Here is a 7411-nt window from a genome sequence, read left to right as displayed (position 1 = left end):
CTCGGCGCTATTCTGTTTCTTTGATGTGTATCTCTATACACACACACACACACACACACACACACACACACACACATACACATACAAATACACACACATACACACACACATACACATACATACAAATTTACATTAATGTATATCTTTACACCAACATCACACTGTTTTAATTCTTTTAACTTTCTAAATACTCTTAAAACCAAGTAGAGTATGATTTTTAGCTTGGTTCTTTTTCCGAATTGTTTTGGCTATTCTAAGTCTTTCAATTTCTGGCAAATTTTAGATTCAGCTTATAAATTTCTTTTAAAAATTCTTACTGAGATTAGATTGGGATTGAGTTGAATCTTTAGCTCAGTTTGGGGGAGAATTGATATGTTAATAATATCGAGTCATCCAATTCATTAACATGGTAAATCTCTGTTTAGGAATTCTTTAATTTCTCTCAGCAGTGTTTTGTAGTTTTTAGTGTACAGGTCTTGCACAACTCATCTAATTTATCTGTAAGTATTTCATTTTTTTTGATGCAATAGTTTCTTAGCTCAGGCTGCTATTACAAAATACCATAAACTGGGTGGCTTAACAACAGAAATGTATTCCTCATAGTTCTGGAGGCTATAAGTCCACAGTCATGGTGCCAACATGGTTGGGTTCTGGTGGGAAACATCCTGATTGCACATGGCTGAATTCTCGTTTTATTATTTTATTTTATTTTATTTTATTTTCAGGTGAGGCAACCCTTGGTTGACCTCACAGATTGCAAGGACCTTGTCAGCTTATGATTCCTTATTGATTGATTGATTGATTGATTTATCTATCTATCTATTTATTTATTTATTTGTTTGTTTATTGGTTTATTTATTTATTTATTTTATGCCTACAGCACCTGGTCTTCCGAGGCGGTCTCCCATCCAAGTACTAACCAGGCCCAACCCTGCTTAGCTTAAGAGATCAGATGGGATTGGGTTTGTCCAGGGTGGCGTGGCCGTAGACAAATTCTCGTTTTATACTCACATGGCAGAAAGAGAGCAAGCTCTGATTTCCCCTCATGACCTTATAAGGGTACCAGTCCCATTCATGAGGGCGTCTGCCCCAAGACTAAATTACCCCCAAAGACCCTACTTCTAAATACCATAATATTGGAGGTTGGATTTCAACATATGAATTTTGAGGGGACATAAACATTCAGTCCATAACAAATAGTAAATGATACATTTTAATTTATTTTCTGGTTGTTCATTGATAGTATATAGAAATAAAATTGATATTGATATACTGATCTTACACCCTGAAACTTTGCTCTATATTCATTTATAAATTATTGTAACTTTTCATAGATTCAGATTTTCTCCAAAGACAATCATGTTATATCATAACAGAGATATATTTATTATATCAGTGTGTCTTTTATTTCTCTTTCTTGTCTTTTGCTATGGCTGCGACTTCGAGGGGAAAAAAATGTTAAATAGAAGTAGTGAGAGTGCACGTCCTTGCTCATTCCTGATCTTAGGAGGTAAGAATTCAGTCTTTTCACCAAGTACGATGTTAGCTGTAGGTTTTTCATAGATGCCTTTAATCAAGTGGATGAAGTTCTCAGCTATTCCTAGTTTGCTGATTCTTTAAATCATGATTGGATGTGGAATTTTGACAGATGCTTTTCCTGATATTCATATGGTTTTTCTTTTTTAGTCATTCAGTATGGTGAAGTAATCGTTTATTTTTCAATGTTAAATAAATCTTATTTTCCTGGGATAAACTCTGCATCATCATGATGTATTATCTGCTGTTAATCCCATTCAGTGTATTTTTGCCTCAAACTTATTTTTCATCTCTCAATTTTTATTTGAATCTTTTCCCTTCTCATCATGCTCATGCTTTCTTTTACCTTCTTGAGCATATGGGGTATGTTTATAATATCTATTCTAATGTGCTTTTCGACTAATTTTGTTATTTGTGTCATTTTGGGGTCTGGTCTTATTGATTGCATTTTCTCCTTCCTATGAGTCATAGTAGCTGCTTCTTTGCTATTTTTGGTTAAATGCCAGATATTATGAATTTTGCCTTTTGGGGTCTGTTGCTTGTTTGTTTACTCATTTGTTGTAATATATCCTTTTAAATGTTTTTGAATTTGTTCTGGAACTCAGGTGACTTGAAAATGGTTTGGTCTATGTAAGACTCGCTTTTAAGCTTTTTAAGGCAGGTCCAAACAGCCTTTAGTGTAGGTTAACATGGCCCATCTAAGAACTATATCATACCCCACGTGTTAGGAGACCTTTCCATTCTGACTACTAGGAAGTGGTATAAGCTCAAGGAATTTTTCCTCCTGCTTCTTTCTGGAGATTCTTTTTCTGGCCTTACTCATTTTCTCACATGCATGAGCTAATCAGGACTCAGCTAAAGATTCAGGGCAAGTCTTCTGTAGATTCAGAGCTCTCTCTTTATGCAGTTGTCCCCTCTCTGGCAACCTGTCCTATATATTCTAGCCATTGGCTTCCCTGAACTCTAAATCTGTCTCTTCAACTCAGTGAGACTACTAGGCCTTCTTTGGGTTCTCCCACTCAGCACTGCAGCCTGGCAGTTCTCTTCAGGCTGTGAGCTGGAACACTTGTAGGGCTCATATCATTTGCTTCCTTCAGTCAAGGATTACAGTCCTTTATTGCCTAGTGTCCTATCTCTGAAAACTGCTGCTTCATATATTTTTTGTTGTTTAAGACAAGAAGTAGAAGTTCTGTCTTTGTTCTTAAGAATTTGTTTGACAATTGGTACAGATGATTAAGAGTTAATGCTGCTGGGATATCAAAGTAAACCACTGAAGGAGCTTCAACTTTCATGGAAGAGAGACTGAAAAGGAGCTGCGCCAAACTTGCAAGCACTCATTGTGGCCTTGATTACTGGTTTCCTACCTCCCTGAGGTGTGTTATTTAACCCTGAAGATCACAGATGGCTCATGTTGAACTACTAGGTCCCATTAGAGTCTTACAGGAAGCCCTTAGGTAGGGCATTTGTTTTCCCCTAATAAGAGTGAATCTTCTTTCCATAAAATCATCCTGAGAGGAGGTTGATTCTGTGACAAGAAATGACAACTGGAGAGAAAGGCTTGGACTGAAGGGAGAAAGAAGCTCTTTAGTAGGGAACTCCTGAGTTAGTTTCCATGTTGACATCTGCATTCTGTTTTCTCTGAACCCACGGTTCTCTGTAGTTCTGAAGAAAATTTAAAAAGGACCTATTCTGTGCTTGTCATCTCACTGGCCTGAGATGATTCCAGATTCAAAGGGATGATAGACAAAGGCCTCTGCAGCTGGCAACTCAATGGGTGGACTAGGGGACCATGAGCAGACCTTTTTGTGAACCCTCAAAAAGAAGCACCCCAGTGGCCTCCTGGCAATAATGAAGAAGCACTTTAATGAGATTAGGCACATTGAGGGTGATATGGCCATAAGAGGAAACACTGTGAGGTGGCAAAGTTTCTACAGTCAACCAGATTGGGGCGTGGAAACATGGTAATTAATCTAGATATCAGTGGACATGTTTCCTTATTTACTATCTCTGACTATGCTTAGATATACTGTCACACACACACACACACACACACACACACACACACACACACACAACTGGCCTGAGTACCATCGGGAGTGCACAAAGATATCCTTTAGGCTGACTAAAATCAAAATGCCCTCTGGCAGTACACAAAGCACACATACACACAAACATACTCCAGATACTCAGGGCCAGTGGTTTTCAACCTTAGCTGCATATTAGGTTCACCTGGGAGTTTTTTAAAAAGATCAATGACTGTGCCCAACTTCAGAAATTCTAATTCAAATTGGTCTGAGATATAGCCCAGGCATCTGCATTTTCAAAAGTGTTGAAGTAATTTTAATGGCCAACTAGGATGAAGAAGCAATGAACACTCTCTGAGACATATGATTCTGAGCTGTACAAAACATTCATCTATCTAGGCCTGCAAAATACAGTGGTTTGTCCTCTTCCTCTTCATTTTCTCTCTTCCTCTGCCAGGGTCCACTGAAGGCTGCCTGGTAACCACTGCTCCCCTTACACCTCCTTATTACTCTCTCTTTTTCTATTTGTCCTGACTCTGTCCCCTCTATTGAGTTATTTTGCCTGTACCCACAGCCCTGTAGGCTAAAAGGCTAACTTCACCTAGCCATTGATAGCCAATCAGAGAGGCGCTTTCCTTCTAGGTGTCAACCTCCACAACCTGAGAGATGCTTTCCTCCTAGCTGAAGCCTGGTCCACGACAGCATATTGGCAGTGAGATTCAGAGCTTTGCCTCTTCCATGCAATTTGGATTTCATAGGTGACTACCTTGTCCCAGGTTTCCCAGGACTTTCCTGGTTTTAGCATTCAAAATCCTCCATCCTGAGAAACCCCACAGTCTCTAACAAATGGGATGGTGATCTCGCTAACCCTGGTGCCGGTGCATGACTTCTTTGTTCCCAAGGGCTGTTTTCAAGCCCATTCAAGGTTCAAGTCCATGTGAGTAAGTGAGGGTAGAAGTAGCAAGTTCCTAGATGACCTAATGCTTACTTACCATGCTGGAGCTTATTATCAAATCTTTATGCAGTTAAATTTCCATAGTTTATTTTAAATGGTAAAATTGTCATGTTCTGAGGCAGTAAATGTGTCAGAGTTAAAAAACACACATAGAGTAGCATATGTTTGCCTGAGGCAAATAAAATGAGATTCTGTAACTGCTACTCTTAGTTCTCAAGTGGTATTGGAATATAATTTTAAAATATGGATTATTATTTGTGCAGGATTTGGTAAAAATTGTAAAAAATATACAAAGAATATCGATGTGTTTGTATATTAAATTTGAAAAAGACATCACTCACTTACCACTAGCAAAGCATGTGCTCTGAGTTGATTTTGCAGTGTCAGAGATGGACTTGGGTGCTCCATCCATAATCCTTCACTAAGTCCCAGTTGGGGCCAAAGATAGATGTCTGGACCAAAGAATGCTGCAGACCAATGCCACTGTTTTATACAAAACCCAGAAGTGGCAGTATGCACAGACAGAGTAGGCCTCTGTGGGACACTAAGAAAGAGAAATTCCACAAACTGTAAGTCATTACTTTGAGTTTATCATTATTGCATCCCTGTGCATTTAATAAAAATTCATATGCTCCCAGTAGGGGTGCACATCTTTGTGTGAATGGATTTATCAGCTTGTATTCCTTCCTAACAAAAGAAATAGAGCAGCACAAAAGCCCCGGATCAAAAGGAGAAAAAATCGAAGGGAGAGAAGGGAAGAGGAGGTAGAGTGTGATATTAAATTCTGGGCAAAATATATTTAAAAGAATTGGGGGAAAGGATGTGGGAAGATCTTATATCATTTAGGGTCCAGTAAGGAAATTTTCAATATTTTAAATAGATAGAACTTAATCTAGAAATGGAAGACCAAAGAAGCCCAAATAGGGTTCAGGGTGGAAAATCAAAGATTAAGAACTGAAGGAAGCCACTACAACTTCTGGGCTGGAGAGACAATGGGAGAAGGTGAACTCCTGGACACCCAGAGTCACCTGGCAGAAGCTAGAATCAGGTGGGCTTGTTTGGCAGGAGCTGAAGCCATGGAGGAGATTCACCCACTGCTGCAGACACCAGCCAAAGGCAGAGTTGGGGTTGAGAGGGAGAGAACTGGCTTCACTTCCTCTCCTGCTTTCCAAATTCACCAATCCCTCCTCCTGTTGGCTGAACTCACCCTGAGTCTGGGAGACAGATGCAGAGCAGAGCAGAGCAAGAAGTAGATCTAAGAGCAAGCAAGCCCAAGACAGGCAGACACCAGACAGATAATTATTCCCTGCTTCATGACTTAGACAAGGAATGGCCATGCTTCGCCAGTGGCATGCGGTCAGAATTGGAACAGTCCAAAATCTACAACCTTACAAGTCAGCTATCTAAAACTCTCAACTCTGTTTTCCCAAACTGGAAATAAGTTTATTCCTTAACTGTCTTAATTGACTCTGTGACTCAGAATATTAAGAGGTCAATTAAACATTTATAAAATTCCAACTAGTTATACTGGTGATGATGGAAACAAATATAAGACTCAAGAGCCTCAAGAGTTCCCCATTTTATACAAGAGGGTGAGCAAATATCCAGCTGTTTAAATGAAATGCAAGAAAAAGGGCCCAAACAAATTTGCCCTACAGCCACAGGAACAACAAAATGACTGAGTTGGATGATTTGTGAAAAGTAGATGCCAAATTATAATTCATAATTTGTCTTTCCCAAGCTGGTAAGATACAGTAAGCCTGAGGGGAAAAAAGGACTTGTTAAAACTGATTAAGTGAAATTCTTTAGTACCAGTCTACATCAAAGTCCACCTCTCACTAAGTAAAGCTCAGATTTCTTCCCCTGGCACATGGGGTCTTCTGTGATCTGGTCTTGATTCCAGATTTGTCTTATTTCCTACTACTACAAATATTAATCTCAAATATTAATCTCTGATAACTTCAAAAAGTTTAATCTCCAGGCACTTCAAATATTAATCTCCAGATTTCTGGTAGACCTCAGCTTTTACTATGTTCAACAGCTTCACACTTCTAGTTCTTTATTTGGTTATTTCTGTAAGAGTAGCCTTCTGTCTTCACTTGGCAGTAAATGCTTATCCTACAAGATCTGGCTTGGTTATGATTCCTTCACGGAGGCGTCACTGGACTCCAAGCTAGATTTAGGAGACCCCGTCTTACTCATTTCGGGGCCTCAGCAGAAGTCCGAGGCCTCGGCATTATCAAGGCCTCCCTGAATCGAACCTAGCTATCACCAATATTAGTGATTGCTACCCCAAATCCTTTTCTACTTCTCTTCCCCAACAATACCCTAAAAGAAGGATTATTTCTAAAGGTGAGCTCCGATCTACTCAAGCCAACCAGCATATTCCATCTCTTCCACTTAGAGTGACTAGTTCAGGGGTGGGCATGTGATCTAAGCCAGTCCCATCAGAGTGAATCTTAGGACTCGTGCTTGAAATTCTAGGGCAAAGATTAAGGCTTTCTCTTTACTTGGATGTGGAGAACCAAGTGGTCTCTGGACAATCAGCTGTCATCCTGTAACCATAAGGAGAGCCAGGCTTGGGTGAGGTCGATGCTTTAGAAGACTGAATGAAATGGAAAGGCATGTTTAAAAAAGGAAGGGGGTGGGGGTGGGGGAGGGGTGGATGACATTGTTGAACTTGTGGATCAAACCAGTCTGCATTCTCAGTTGGGTTTTCTGTCCTATGCAGTATAACAAGGTTTGAGTGATACACTAAGAAAAGATTAGTACCTCCAGAGTTAAGCACAAAATCAGGTTACAGTGAAGGGCAGTGTTGGAGAAAACTACATGATTCTTATACATAAATAAGAGATTCACCAATCAGTAACCCAGGCATTTGTGGGTACTTCTCTTT

At 39.6% G+C, this 7411-nt stretch overlaps 1 pseudogene; it reads right to left on the bottom strand.

Moving 5' to 3' along the window:
* Window positions 1–871: 871 nt before the first annotated feature.
* On the bottom strand, window positions 872–990 carry LOC112480684 (annotated as a pseudogene).
* Window positions 991–7411: the final 6421 nt, after the last annotated feature.

This window comes from Pteropus alecto, unplaced genomic scaffold (genome assembly GCF_000325575.1).
Source record: "Pteropus alecto unplaced genomic scaffold, ASM32557v1 scaffold20, whole genome shotgun sequence".
Taxonomy (NCBI): Eukaryota; Metazoa; Chordata; class Mammalia; order Chiroptera; family Pteropodidae; genus Pteropus; species Pteropus alecto.
The sequence above is the reverse complement of the archived record's forward strand: the minus strand, read 5'-3'. Positions and strand labels throughout refer to the sequence as shown.